Source organism: Anomaloglossus baeobatrachus, chromosome 5, assembly GCF_048569485.1.
Source record: "Anomaloglossus baeobatrachus isolate aAnoBae1 chromosome 5, aAnoBae1.hap1, whole genome shotgun sequence".
NCBI classification, from domain to species: domain Eukaryota; kingdom Metazoa; phylum Chordata; class Amphibia; order Anura; family Aromobatidae; genus Anomaloglossus; species Anomaloglossus baeobatrachus.
The window spans coordinates 379,198,329-379,213,862 of NC_134357.1; the positions used below are offsets into that span (position 1 = coordinate 379,198,329).

The 15,534-nt window shown below is 48.9% G+C and overlaps 1 long non-coding RNA gene across 1 annotated transcript; it reads left to right on the forward strand.

Annotated features, from left to right (window-relative positions):
• The first annotated feature begins 10,291 nt into the window (after positions 1-10,291).
• On the forward strand, positions 10,292-15,026 carry LOC142310151 (uncharacterized). The gene is made up of 3 exons (XR_012754094.1): positions 10,292-10,596; positions 12,909-13,037; positions 14,043-15,026. It is a non-coding gene; the product is annotated as an uncharacterized LOC142310151 (long non-coding RNA).
• The last annotated feature ends 508 nt before the right edge of the window (positions 15,027-15,534 follow it).

Sequence of the window (15,534 nt, forward strand, 5' to 3'; positions counted from 1 at the left end):
GATGCGCTCTGCAAATGTCTTTGCACTAGTGGGACTATAGCAAAGTCCAATAGCCACGTTTAGGATGCCACTAGGTACACTGAGTGTTTGCTAGTGTAATGGCTTAGTTATAATGAGTTGGAGTGTGCAACGCAGACAGATGCGCTCTGCAAATGTCTTTGCACTAGTGGGACTATAGCAAAGTCCAATAGCCACAGATAGGATGCCACTAGGTACACTGAGTGTTTGCTAGTGTAATGGCTTAGTTATAATGAGTTGGAGTGTGCAACGCAGGCAGACGCGCTCTGCAAATGTCTTTGCACTAGTGGGACTATAGCAAAGTGCAATAGCCACAGATAGGATGCCACTAGGTACACTGAGTGTTTGCTAGTATAATGGCTTAGTTATAATGAGTTGGAGTGTGCAACGCAGGCAGATGCGCTCTGCAAATGTCTTTGCACTAGTGGGACTATAGCAAAGTCCAATAGCCACGTTTAGGATGCCACTAGGTACACTGAGTGTTTGCTAGTGTAATGGCTTAGTTATAATGAGTTGGAGTGTGCAACGCAGGCAGATGCGCTCTGCAAATGTCTTTGCACTAGTGGGACTATAGCAAAGTCCAATAGCCACAGATAGGATGCCACTAGGTACACTGAGTGTTTGCTAGTGTAATGGCTTAGTTATAATGAGTTGGAGTGTGCAACGCAGGCAGATGCGCTCTGCAAATGTCTTTGCACTAGTGGGACTATAGCAAAGTGCAATAGCCACGTATAGGATGCCACTAGGTACACTGAGTGTTTGCTAGTGTAATGGCTTAGTTATAATGAGTTGGAGTGTGCAACGCAGGCAGATGCGCTCTGCAAATGTCTTTGCACTAGTGGGACTATAGCAAAGTCCAATAGCCACAGATAGGATGCCACTAGGTACACTGAGTGTTTGCTAGTGTAATGGCTTAGTTATAATGAGTTGGAGTGTGCAACGCAGGCAGACGCGCTCTGCAAATGTCTTTGCACTAGTGGGACTATAGCAAAGTGCAATAGCCACGTATAGGATGCCACTAGGTACACTGAGTGTTTGCTAGTGTAATGGCTTAGTTATAATGAGTTGGAGTGTGCAACGCAGGCAGATGCGCTATGCAAATGTCTTTGCACTAGTGGGACTATAGCAAAGTCCAATAGCCACAGATAGGATGCCACTAGGTACACTGAGTGTTTGCTAGTATAATGGCTTAGTTATAATGAGTTGGAGTGTGCAACGCAGGCAGATGCACTCTGCAAATGTCTTTGCACTAGTGGGACTATAGCAAAGTCCAATAGCCACGTTTAGGATGCCACTAGGTACACTGAGTGTTTGCTAGTGTAATGGCTTAGTTATAATGAGTTGGAGTGTGCAGAGGACAGGAGGGTACAGTGGCAGGATTGTGGGGCTCTGGGTAGAGGAATGGAAGCCTGCCTTTCTATTCCCTCCAATGCAGGGAGGAAATCCCTGACCTTGGCTACACAGACGCTGTTGCTGTTTGCAGGACCTGTCACCTATGGCTCTCTGACCCTGCCGGTTTGAGCCCTTAAAAGGACTGCTATAAAGTGCTCTCCCTAAGCTGTCTAACGCTGTGTATGCAGCGCATACAGCTGTATCGGCGATAGGACTCAGGAGGAGGACGGAGCTGCGACAGTGATGTCTGACACCAAAGACGCAGAAGGCAGATAATGGCGTCCTGGAAGAAAATGTCCGTTTTTATAATGCAGGGACATGTGACATGGACATCCTATCACACATGCCGTTGCTTCTCTGGCTCAAAGTCCACTTAGCTGTGTGTGTGTCTGGGATTGGCTGACATGCTGGCCCGCCCCACAAGACGCGCGCGCTTAGGGAAGGAAGACAAGAAAAAAAAAAAAAAGAATGGCGATCGCCATTATAGAAACAGCAGTGATCTGAAGGCGCTGTTCACGCACACTATACACTGAAATGTCATAATAGTGTGATTCACAGAGTGACTTACACTATTACAGCAGAAACCAAGCTATGATTTAGCTGTTTTTTTGCTGCTAGAACCGTTCTCGAACGTTTCTAGAACTATCGAGCTTTTGCAAAAAGCTCGAGTTCTAGTTCGATCTAGAACAGGCCCCAAAATTACTCGAGCCTAGAACTGGAGAACCACGAACCACGAACCGCGCTCAACTCTAAAGTTGACTCAACCTCTGTCCTATGTCCTTGTGTGTACCACATTGAGCATGGAGAAAAGAAAGAAGACCAAAGAACTGTCTGAGGACTTGAGAATCCAAATTGTGAGGAAGCATGAGCAATCTCAAGGCTACAAGTCCATCTCCAAAGACCTGAAAGTTCCTGTGTCTACGGTGCGCAGTGTCATCAAGAAGTTTAAAGCCCATGGCACTGTGGCTAACCTCCCTAGATGTGGAAGGAAAAGAAATATTGACGAGAGATTTCAATGCAAGATTGTGCGGATGGTGGATAAAGAACCTCGACTAACATCCAAACAAGTTCAAGCTGCCCTGCAGTCTGAGGGTACAACAGTGTCAACCCGTACTATCTGTCGGCGTCTGAATGAAAAGGGACTGTATGGTAGGATACCCAGGAAGACCCCACTTCTTACCCCAAGACATAAAAAAGCCAGGCTGGAGTTTGCCAAAACTTACATGAGAAAGCCTAAAACATTTTGGAAGAATGTTCTCTGGTCAGATGAGACAAAAGTAGAGCTTTTTGGGAAAAGCCATCAACATAGAGTTTACAGGAAAAAAAAGAGGCATTCAAAGAAAAGAACACAGTCCCTACAGTCAAACATGGCGGAGGTTCCCTGATGTTTTAGGGGTTGCTTTGCTGCCTCTGGCACTGGACTGCTTGACCGTGTTCATGGCATTATCAAGTGTGAAGACTACCAACAAATGTTGCAGCATCATTTAGGGCCCAGTGTGAGAAAGCTGGGTCTCCCTCAGAGGTCATGGGTCTTCCAGCAGGACAATGACCCAAAACACACTTCAAAAAGCACTAGAAAATGGTTTGAGAGAAAGCACTGGAGACTACTAAATTGACCAGCAATGAGTCCAGACCTGAATCCCATAGAACACCTGTGGAGAGATCTCAAAATGGCAGTTTGGAGAAGGCACCCTTCAAATCTCAGGGACCTGGAGCGGTTTGCCAAAGAAGAATGGTCTAAAATTCCAGCAGAGCATTGTAAGAAACTCATTGATGGTTACCGGAAGCGGTTGTTCGCAGTTATTTTGGCTAAAGGTTGTGCAAGCAAGTATTAGGCGGGCTTTGCACGCTGCGACATCGGTAACAATGTGTTACCGATGCTGCAGCGATAGTCCCGCCCCCGTCGCACGTGCAATATCTAGTGAAAGCTGCCGTAGCGATTATTATCGGTACGGCAGCTTTACATGCACATACCTGCCGTGCGACGTCCCTCTGGCCGGCGACCCACCTCCTTCCTAATGGGGCGGGTCGTGCGGCGTCACAGCGATGTCACACGGCAGGCGGCCAATTGAAGTGGAGGGGCGGAGATGAGCAGGATGTAAACATCCCGCCCACCTCCGTCCTTCTCATTGCAGCCGGCGGCAGGTAAGGTGATGTTCCTCGCTCCAGCGGCTTCATACACAGAGATGTGTGCTGCCGCAGGAGCGAGGAACAACATCGCACCTGTCGCTGCACCGGCATTATGGAAATGTCGGAGGCTGCAGCGATGATACGATAACGATGCTTTTGTGCTCGTTCATCGTATCAAAAAGGTTTTACACGTTGCGATATCGACTGCGACGCCGGATGTGCGTCACTTTCGATTTGACCCCACCGACATCGCACGTGCAATGTCGCAACGTGCAAAGCCGCCCTTAGGCTAAGGGTGCCAATACTTTTGTCTGGCCCATTTTTGGAGTTTTGTGTGAAATGATCAAGGATTTGATTTTTGTTTAATTCTGTTTTGTGTTTTTTCATTGCAAGCAAAATAAATGAAGATAATAATACCAAAGAATTTGTAATTGCAATCATTTTCAAGAAGAAGCTGAGTATTATCTGACAGAATTGCAGGGGTGCCAATACTTTTGGCCAGCACTGTATATGACCTGTGTTCATTAAGACAAATTACCTGTTTATGTTCAAGGACCACAAAGGCCCCCATACAAAATAGATTAGTTGATTTAACCATTTAACATACAGAGGACTTTCCAATGTCTCATACAAAGATCAACCGTGCTCAATCCTTTTGTTCTCCCTTGTGTATAGCAAACTCTAAAGAAATCAACAATAGGATAACTTTATTCACAGGATCATTGGAGGGATCACAGCTGATCTCATATTTCTCAGTGAGGTTCCACCATTCCCTCCTGACTGAGCTTGCCCTGTAACTTTCCAATACGATGATTTGAAAGTAGAAGCTTAGTGACACCTAGTGGAAAATGTGCAAAACTGCAAATAAACAAGCATCTAGAGGGGAGCAAATTGATTCTACGCTAAATCAATTCATGTAGATAGAAAATTCACTGGAATCGGAGAATTGGAATAATTTCTGACAGATTTTTATACTGTCGTGTGACCCTAGTTCACGTCTTGTTAATACAATTGCAGGACTTGTAATTTGCAGCAAATTCAACTTTCAATGATTGGATATCTACAAGAAACTCCAAACACCATGGGATGTACAGTACCTGAACGTCTTGGATTTTTAAGATGGTTTAGTCACTTTTTTTTATTGCGTTGGTATATAGCGTTCTATAAAAACTAAACTAAACTGATAAACTGATTAAAACCCCATTATGTAGTTTTTTTCTTCCTCCCTCTTAGTATATGTTTATTATCTTGATATATTTCAGTTATATAGCATGTACAATACTGTGTACAATATTTTGCTTTTTGACAAGTTAAATAAACCGGTAGAAACAACATATTTTTATCCCTGGCAAACAGTTTTAAACTTTATACAATTTTTTTGTACTTTTTAAGTGGCAGGTATGGCAAAGTGATACATTTATAAGGGGTTGTTCACTATTATAATACCGATAACCGGATATTTATTATAAGTCATTAATATTAGATTGGCTGGGGTGTGACACCCAACACTTCCACCGATCAGCTATTTCCAGCTCTGACAGCGGCTTGATGTAAATATCATACAGAGCAGAACACGACCGCTTTGTTTACTGATTACTCACCGATCTTAAGTAGTGTTGAGCGGACCCGAACTGTAAAAATCCAGATCCGCGCGGATTCAGCGTCCGATCCGGGTCCGACCCGGACGCGGGAATCCGGCTGCACGATCCGGATCCGTTTTTTTTTTTTTTCTCTCTCTCTCTCTCCTCTCTCTCTCCTCTCTCTCTCTCTCACTCTCTCACTCTCTCTCTCTCTCGTCCCTGATCCGCTCCCCATTCACATACATGGGTCCGGATTCCGGATCGGATTCGGACTTCTTTTCAAACTCGCGACGGATCCGCCGGACCCGGATTATTAGAAGTCCGCTCAACTCTACTCTTAAGTACTACAGATCTACTCCAATTCATATGCAACATTGGAACCATTGTGGATGTTCCCTAACGTGGATTTTGAACAGGATATTTTAGGAGTTTCCACTGCTGGGAGAGATTTCTAACTTTTTTAGCTTAAATAATAATAATAATCTTTATTTCTATAGCGCCAACATATTCCGCAGCGCTTTACAATTCAGGAGGCTCATATACATATACATATTGTATACATAAACATATACAAACAAGTAACAATTATAGAAGATGCAATATTTAAAGGGAAAAAAAAGGCAACCCTGCTCGTGAGAGCTTACAATCTACAATGAGATGGGGGGAGGGGCAAGGTACAAGTGCTTATTTACAATGACAATCCAGCCATCTCAAGGAAATGGGGGATAGATAATGGCTTCCTGGACCAGTTGGCCAGAGCCTTGAGATGCATTTGGGTGCCATGGAGTTTGACGTGGGGTTATGTTCTGAGAAGTTGTAGAGGAATTAGGTGAAATTAGTTTGGCAAGGGAGTGTGATAGGCCGCCCTAAAAAGATGCGTTTTTAGGGAGTGTCTGAAGCAGAGTAAGTTGTGATTTGTCCTAACTTCTTGGGGTAGAGCGTTCCAGAGGTTTGGTGCAGCTCGGAAGAAGTCTTGGATTCGGGAGTGGGATGTTCAAATTAGTGTGGATGTTAGTTGAAAGTCATTTGCAGAGCGTAGAGAATGGGTGGGATGATAGACAGAGAGGAGGGTGGAGATGTAGGGGGGTGCTGCACTGTGGAGAGCTTTGTGGGTGAGAACAAGCAATTTGAATTGGATCCTGTGATATATGGACAGCCAGTGCAATGACTGGCACAGAGCAGAGGCATCCGAGTAGCGGTTAGCCAGGTAGGTGACCCTGGCTGCTGCATTAAGGATGGACTGTAGAGGAGAGAGTCTAGTTAGGGGGAGACCAATTAATAGAGAGTTACAGTAGTCAAGGCGAGAGTGAATCAGGGCCACGGTGAGGGTTTTTGTCATTTCCATTGTCAGAAAGGGGCGGATTCTAGAGATGTTCTTGAGGTGCAAGCGGCAGGAGCGGGCAAGAGATTGTATGTGGGAGGTGAAGGAGAGATCAGTGTCAAATATAACCCCCAGGCAGCGGGCTTGCTGCCTAGGACTTATCGTTGTGCCACACACAGAGAGGGAGATGTCAGGTTTAGGAAGGTTGGGAGATGGAGGGAAAAGAAGAAGTTCAGTTTTGGAAAGGTTAAGTTTCAGATAGAGAGCAGACATGATGTTGCAAACTGCAGTCAGGCAGTCACTTGTGTTCTGTAGTACAGCGGGGATGAGTTCAGGCGATGAGGTGTATAGCTGTGTGTCATCAGCATAAAGATGTACTGAAAGCCAAATCTGCTGATGGTCATTCCAATTGGGGCAGTTTAGGGAGAGAAAAGAAGAGGGCCAAGGACTGAACCTTGAGGGACCCCAACAGTGAGAGGAAGAGGAGAAGAAGTGGAGCCAGCAAATGCTACACTGAATGAGAAAGATAGGAAGAGAACCAGGAAAGAACAGTGTCCTTTAGGCCGATAGAATAGAGCATAGAGAGAAGGAGATGGTGTTCAACAGTGTCGAAGGCAGCAGAAAGGTCAAGAAGAATAAGCAGAGAGTGGTCACCATTACGTTTTGCTGTCAATGTCACTTTGACAAGGGCAGTTTCTGTTGAGTGTAAAGGGCGGAAGCCAGACTGTAAAGGATCTAGAAGAGAGTGAGAGGAGAGGTAGCGGGTGAGGCGAGAGTAGACCAGGCACTCCAAGAGTTTAGAGATGGGGAACCTGTCAGCAGATTTGGGGCCTATAAGCTGCGGCCACCACCAGTGGGCTCTTATATACAGCATTATAAAATGCTGTATATAAGAGCCCAGGCCGCTGTGTAGAACGTAGAAATCACTTTGTAATACTTCCCTAACAGTCGCTGCGGTGAAGTTGGGCCACATGGGTGTCTCTGTTCTCTGGTGCCGGCGCCTGCTCTTTTGGCCATCTTCGTCCTCCTTCTGAAGACTGTGTGCATGACGCGTCTTACATCATACACACTCGCCGGTCCCGCGCAGATCAAAGTGCACCTGCACAGGACCTCAATGCCAGTGAGTGTGGATGATGTAGGACGCGTCATGTACCCCAGCTTCAGAAGAAGGAGGACAAAGATGGCCGAAAGAGGAGGCGCCGTCATGGGAGAATGGAGACGCCCATATGACGCAACTCCACCGCAGCGACCGTTTTAGGTAGGTATTATAAAGTGATTTTTACATTCTACACAGCGGCCTGGGCTATTATATACAGCATGTTAGAATGCTGTATATAAGAGCCCACTGGTGGTGGCCGCAGGTTATAGGCCCCAAATCTGGTGACAGGTTTCCTTTAAGAATTAATTTACTTACATATAAATATTTGTACTGTCAGTCTTTAAAGAACTTATCCACTTACCAAAACTGACTTTTTTTTCCTCCTAAATCTTGCTAATATGTGCCTCTCCACACATCTATTAAGTTTTTTTTAGCAATATTACATTTTATCATGCTCTAGCAGCACATCCTAATTTCTGGCTCCAGCTCTGATGGGGTTAATCTCTCTCCTGACTTTCTGGGTTCAGTTCCTACAACTTCCATGACCCTTTGCGGTGGCCAGCTGGCTGTATCTATCACACCCACTCAGAACTCCACCCTACTCCTCCCTGTCATCTTTCCTGTGTTTGCACTTGCTGCATGTTATTTGAATCACAGAGAGAGATCACATCAGCTCCAAGCTCTGTACAAGCAGGGGAAGAAAGTGGCTATCTTCTGCTCATTCTTATATAGTTTACAGTGTGTGTGCATATATATATATATATATATATATATATATATGAGAAAAAATTCCAGCCGCACACTGAAAAAACAAAATAAATTCTACCTTATAACATAAATGGGGGTATTTAGAATATTATAATTGCCATTGTAATACTAGCCCAGCGCCCCTTCACGGCACCCTCCTTTGCTGGGTCCTACACTACACTGCATCTTTTCTGGGTTTTAAAAACCTACAAGATCAGTTGTGAACAAAAAGGAGGCTAATGAAGCAGCCAGGAGCTGGGGTGCAAATGCAGCAAACAGAGCACCACTCACTGTTATATGCATTATACAATAGAAAAAAACAGAATGAAATAGGGGTTCCCTTGCTGGTTTCCTACGCTGGTACTAACCTGACTTCAAACCGTACTGGCAGCACATTTACAATGTGAACAGGTGCGTATCTGGATGGTGTATACTGTATTTTTTCCTTCCAAAAATCTGGGAGGAAAATGAGGGGTGTGTCATAAAATCTGAATGTAGCTTACCGGGAGGTGGAGAATGGGCAATATGCTTACTTCGGTGGGCGCTGTGTAGAGCAGGGTGGTGCAGCGGGTGAGATGCCCTGTCGGCAGTGCGGGGCTCCGCTGACTGCTGGTGGTGAGATGGTCTGTCGGCGATGCGGGGCTGTGCTGGCTGCGGGGGGGTGAGATGTTCTGTCAGCGGTGTGGGGCTGTGCTGGCTGCGGTGGGTGAGATGCTTTGTCGGTGGTGCGGGCTGTGCTGGCTGCAGCGGGAGAAATGCTCTGTCGGCGGTACTGTGTTGGCTGTGGTGGGTGAGATTATCTGTCGGCGGTGCAAGGCTGAGCTGGCTGCGGTGAGTGAGATGCTCTGTCGGCGATGCAGGGCTGTGCTGGCTGCAGTGGGCGCTGTGTGTAGCAAGGCAGTGCAGGGGTGAGATGCTCTGTTGACAGTGCGATCTTCAAAAAAAGCCACCAGGAGGCTGCGCGTGCGCAGATTGTAGGGCACTGCAGCCCGAATGTGGATGCTGCCCCCTGACTGCTGGCCCCTTCCTGTGAAAATAGGTGATCCCCCTTTAAGAGACCTCTCGACTCTGTCACTCCTCCCATTAAAACGTCATTGGTTCCTCCCTCCGCAGCTTGCTGCACAGGATCAAGGGAGTTTTTCCTGGCCACTCTCTCTGAGGACCCGGACCAGTTTGGACTGCCGGTATGATGGACCCGCTCATGGAGGCGGTGAGAGAACGCATCGGCAGGGAGGGGAGCGGATGGCTCACAGGGCTGTTACCTGTGGGCAGCTTCCTCTCTGCCGAGGTTCAAGCGAGCGGTGCCGGCGAGCGGAGGTCTAAGAGACATACCCGCCCGCCGGCCCGCTTGAGCCCGCCACAGAATTCAAAAAGGAGCGCGAAGAAAAGCTCTTCGCGCTCCCGGCGCTTACCCCCGCCCACCATCCTTAGCTCGGCTGCCGGCGCCATTGTGAGGGACGCTCCAGGGGACAGGGAGTCAGCGCAGGTCCACGGCCCCTCGTTACAAGCAGCAGGCAGCTGCACGGGGTTAAGGGGAGCCGATTTACATCAGATTGCCCTGAGCAGCATTGCTCCAAACGTCCTCCCCTTAGTTGCAATGGGAGGAAACAATACATGCCAGAGTTCCTCTGGTTCTAGCGGTGCTTCTGCTGATATGAGAGCACCGCTTGAGTCGGCACCTCTAGCCCAAAGGGAGGGGGGAAATGGGCCCATAAATATTCCACAGGTGGATGGACAGTTGGTCCTGTGGCCCCCACCTGATCAGACGCCGCCACCATCACAGTTGAGCCAGCCTTTACTTATTGCCCCACTAGGTACTGGTTTAGTCTCACAGCTTAATCCTCCCAGTGTAATTGTACCTCACCAACTGGCTCCCTATGTAAGGGGGGAGGGGGCCAGTTCGCCACTTGGCCTGCAGAATAGCCTCCTACAGATGAGGGCGGGGGTGAGTAGCGGAGGGTATCAGAGCATTTCACGGTCACGTGCTGGGACCCCGGCCACGGCTATTGCGGGTGGTGCGGGCAGCCAACGTGGGCGTGCTTCCTCATCATCATCTGACGAGCAGCGCGCGCGTAGGCGCAGCAGGCGACGTATCAGCAGCCGTCGCCGTGGCAGATCTAGGTCTAGGCGGCGTAGTCGGCGTTCCAGGTCCTCGCGCTGGCGCTCCCCCTCTTCCTCAGACGAATCCTCAGAGAGGTCACGCAGAAGAAGGAGGACACCAACCGCTACAACTGTGCAGCGTGGCGATGTGGGTCCAACATCCGTGGACCAGTTCCAGGATATGGGAAACACAATTTCTTCGACGCACGGTGAGTACCCTTACGTGGGGGTCTGGAGTGGGGTTGGGTCTACCGGGGCTGCGCCTAGGGACCCGGCTCAGGTTCAAAAAGTATTCGTGAACCCCAAATTGTTACAGGTGCCAGAGGGGTCAAAAGTAACCCCTCCTGGCCCGGACCTTTACAAAGGTGGTCTGTTTTGTGGGGTCCCTCCCTTGGGTTCCCACCTTGACGTGCAGGTGAAAGAGTTAATCTGGGCCAACAGTTACGTCGACATCTGGTCATTAATATCGACAGACCAGCATTCGGTTGATCGGGAACGGCGGCCGGGCGAGAAGTTTTATGACCGTAAGCCTAAGGTTGCCAAGACCATAAATAATTGGTTGCAGGCGTTCGCCGTTCTGGGATGTGTTATGAGTCAACGGCACCCGGAAAGGTGCTCAGAATTGTTTATTTACCTGGACAGCATCTACAGCTCGTACAAGGCCCATGGAGGTTCGGCGTGGTGGAAGTACGATGAGGACTTCCGTCGCCGTTTGGACCTTCAGCCCCACCTGGGTTGGGGAGTCAAGGCCACTGACTCTTGGCTCCGCCTGATGATGGCTCAGAGGGTTATACAGCCTTTTCCCGGGGGGGCTGCCGTGCCCGGATCTCACACGGGCGCGGTGGCCATCCGCCGCCCGGGAACATGTTGGTTATTTAACGACGGATTCTGTAAATACCACACCCTGTGCAAGTACAAGCACGAGTGCACGGTGTGCGGGGGGCCTCACACTGCCTCCAAATGCAACAAGCCCGCTCAAAAAGCCCACGGGGCTAAACCCGGGACTCAGGAAAACCGTGACCCCAGTGAGCGTCACCATGATGGAGCCGTGGCTAAGCAGGTACCCCAATAGACGGGCTGCAGCCCAAATCAGATTCGGTTTTTCGTTCGGTTTTTTCATACCTTTCCTTTTTTCTAGGCTCCCCTCATCATCCCCCAATTTGAAATCAGCAAGGGAAAACCCGGAAGTCATCCGTTCCAAACTGGTTAAGGAAGTGGCCTTAGGGCGTTTTCAAGGTCCGTTTAAGGCCCCACCTTTCAGTAACCTGCGGGTGTCACCCTTGGGGGTGGTTCCCAAAAAGGAACATGGACAATTCCAGCTCATTCATCACCTGTCCTATCCCAAGGGTAGATCGGTGAATACGGTATACCTGAGGAAGACTCGTCGGTTCATTATGTGTCTTTCGATAGGGCAGTTGAATTGGTCAGGCTTGCTGGTAGGGGTGCTCTCTTGGCAAAATCCGACATAGAGTCGGCCTTCCGCCTCTTGCCGGTACATCCGGACTGTCATCACCTGCTGGGTGCAATGCTGGACGGTGAGTATTATTTCGACACCTGTCTCCCCATGGGTTGTTCCATTTCTTGCCAGTATTTTGAAATGTTCAGCTCCTTTTTAGAATGGGTTGCCCGCCGGGAGACAGGTTCCGAGGGGATAACTCACTATTTGGACGATTTCTTATTCGTCGGCCCCGCTGCCTCTCCGTTGTGCCAATCCGTATTGGACTGTTTTCAGTCCCTCATGGGACGGTTTGGTGTCCCCCTTTCAAAAGAAAAAACCATTGGCCCTGTCACGGTCTTGTCTTTCCTGGGTATAATCATTGATACCGAAGCTATGGAGTTCAGGCTTCCCCCGGAAAAAATCCGAGGCCTGCTTGACCTTATTTCGGCGGTCATTTCCGTGGGAAAAGTCACCTTGTTCCAAATGCAGTCACTATTGGGTTCACTCAATTTTGCCTGCAAGGTCATGCCCATGGGCAGGATTTTTTCCAGGCGCCTGTCATTGGCTACTTGTGGGGTACGGCTTCCACACCATCGAATTCGTATAACAACATCCCTAAAGAACGACTTGTTTGTGTGGCAAAAATTTTTGAGTACATACAACGGCCGCACTTGCTTTCAAGAGGCGGACCGGACAAACTCGGAGGTAGAACTTTTTTCGGACGCTGCAGGAGCCATTGGATTCGGGGTCATTTTTGGCACGCAGTGGTGTGCCGAAAAATGGCCGGAAACCTGGGTACAGTGGGCGTGGACCGGGAACCTTACCCTGCTTGAACTTTTCCCTATAGCGGTCGCGGTCGAAATTTGGGGGGAGGCGTTGAGGAATAAGCGGATCATTTTTTGGTGCGATAATGCCAGCGTGGTGCATGCCATCAACCACTTGTCCGCCTCTTCCCCCCCAGTCATCAGCCTGATCAGATTTTTAGTTTTAAAATGCTTATCAATAAACGTTTGTTTTAAAGCGAAGCATGTTCCTGGTTGCAAAAATAACATGGCGGACGCCCTGTCGCGTTTTCAATTTCAGAGATTCCGGGATTTGCATCCATCAGCAGAGGTTCAAGGTTTGGTGTGCCCAGCAGGGATGTGGGATGTCCCGCTCAGCTGATCCCGATGATCCATTCCTCAGTGGCCCCGTCGACTTGGAGAGCCTACGGTAAGGCATGGAACGATTGGTGCGAGTCGGTGGGGGAAATTTCTGGTGCGCTTTCGGGCGACACTTTATTACAGCTTACACTGAAGTATTTGGTGTCCCTGCACAACCGGCGGGCATCCGGGGCGGTTACACGTAACCGGCTATCGGGCATAGCGTTTAACTTTAAACTCAGGAACTGGCCAGATGTTACAAAGTCCTTTTTGGTGCACCAAGTTCTGAAGGGCTGGAGGAGAAGTGACATTAGGATTGACCGTAGAAGGCCCATCTCTTTTCATCTGTTGGCTGAATTAATCGATGGGGCAAAGGTTTTATGTAATTCTTCATACGAATTCACTTTGTTTGCAGCGGCTTTTGGAACCGCATTTTTCGGGGCCCTTCGGGTCGGGGAACTTGTACCGAAGGCACGGGGAGACATAGGTGGCTTACAACGGGACGATGTTTTAGTATGTGGCGATGGGTTGCGAGTACGCTTGCGTAAATCTAAGATGGATCAGGAAAGCAGGGGAACATGGTTTCCCCTGTTTTCTATCCCAGGCCCAGTGTGCCCTGGAGCTCTTGTTAGGTCTTTTCTAGCGATCAGAACCGATGGGCCGCAATTTTTTACACATGAGGACGGTTCCCCCCTATTAGCGGGGCAGTTTTTAAATTTTTTGCGGCGCATTCTTACCCATCTTGGCCTGCCAGCGTCTGAATTCGGGACTCATTCTTTCCGTATCGGGGCTGCCACGGAGGCTTCACGGGCAGGTATGCAAGATTCGGAAATCCAGCGGGTTGGAAGATGGCGTTCCAGGTGCTTCATGAGATACCTTCGCCCTGAGCTGGTCTTAAACGCAGGCACTGCAGAGCAGGCCTTCGACTTGGATTAGGTGTTGTAACTGGAGCACGCCGGTGTGGTTTGGGAGCTCATGAGTCGTTCTTGCGGGATGTGGTTAGCGGGAGCATTGGAAGGGTGAAGGTACCTGTTCATCTGTTTCTGTCTGTGGTTTGACATTGTTTTCTTTTCAGATACAAGCCGTCCGAGTGTGTGGATCCTAGGTCATTCGTTTGTGTACTGGGCGGCTCGGAGAGCGGACTCCCGACCTGGTGGCCGGTCCTTGGGATTACTTGACACCGACGTTAACTGGAGAGGTATCAGGGGCCTGTCCTGGCCGCAGGTTTTACCAGAAGTGGTCAAGATAGCAAGGATGGTCTCCTCCCCAGTGGTTTTGGTGATACACGCCGGGGGTAACGACCTGGTTTCGTTTCCGTTGGCTGAGTTACTGACCCTTATGCGGTCTGATATGGACAAATTCCCCTGTTTCTTCCCTCAAATGAAGCTGGTTTGGTCCGAGGTGATTCCGCGGCTTGTTTGGCATGGCGCTAAGGAAGGTTTCGCCATGGAACGAACCCGGCGTACGCTGAATCAGCGTATCTCAAAATTTATACGGTTCAAAAACGGGGTGGTCGTCCGCCATCACCAGCTGGAGGGTGATAATACGGCTTACCTGCGGGCGGATGGAGTGCATCTGAATGATAGTGGTCAGGAGTTGTTCTTGGCAGGAATCCGTGAGGGTGTCGTGCAAGCACTCCAGTCCATGGTGGGTGGGGTCGCAGCTCGTTGATTTGCTGCTCCTTGGCGGAAGGGGTCGGAATTAAGGAGAAATGGAGGTGAAACACCCGCACCGGACGGCCGAGTGGCGGTACTTTACCTAAACCCCTGGTATATTTGGCTGGTTTTAACGCCTGTTTTGGAGAGCTGTGACCATAATTTTATCCCAAAAGATGAGAGCATTGTTTTCCTTTGACTCTCCAAAGAAAAAGTTAAATAAAAAGTTTTGTTTTCAAAGAAAATTGTGTCGTGGTGTCTCTTAAAGGGGAGGGGGAGGATTTGTTGGGGTCCTGGCAGTCTGTAGGGCACTGCAGCCCGAATGTGGATGCTGCCCCCTGACTGCTGGCCCCTTCCTGTGAAAATAGGTGATCCCCCTTTAAGAGACCTCTCGACTCTGTCACTCCTCCCATTAAAACGTCATTGGTTCCTCCCTCCGCAGCTTGCTGCACAGGATCAAGGGAGTTTTTCCTGGCCACTCTCTCTGAGGACCCGGACCAGTTTCCCACCCACCCTCCCCTCTTTTTAAGGTTTTTGGTTGAAAGGAGATGTGAGTTTTTTCGGTTGTTTGGTATTATCAAGTCACAGCAGCGGAAGGGGTCGGAATTAAGGAGAAATGGAGGTGAAACACCCGCACCGGACGGCCGAGTGGCGGTACTTTACCTAAACCCCTGGTATATTTGGCTGGTTTTAACGCCTGTTTTGGAGAGCTGTGACCATAATTTTATCCCAAAAGATGAGAGCATTGTTTTCCTTTGACTCTCCAAAGAAAAAGTTAAATAAAAAGTTTTGTTTTCAAAGAAAATTGTGTCGTGGTGTCTCTTAAAGGGGAGGGGGAGGATTTGTTGGGGTCCTGGCAGTCAGAGCTCTTAGATTGTCATTGAGCCAAGAGCTCAATCTGCGCAGGTGTCG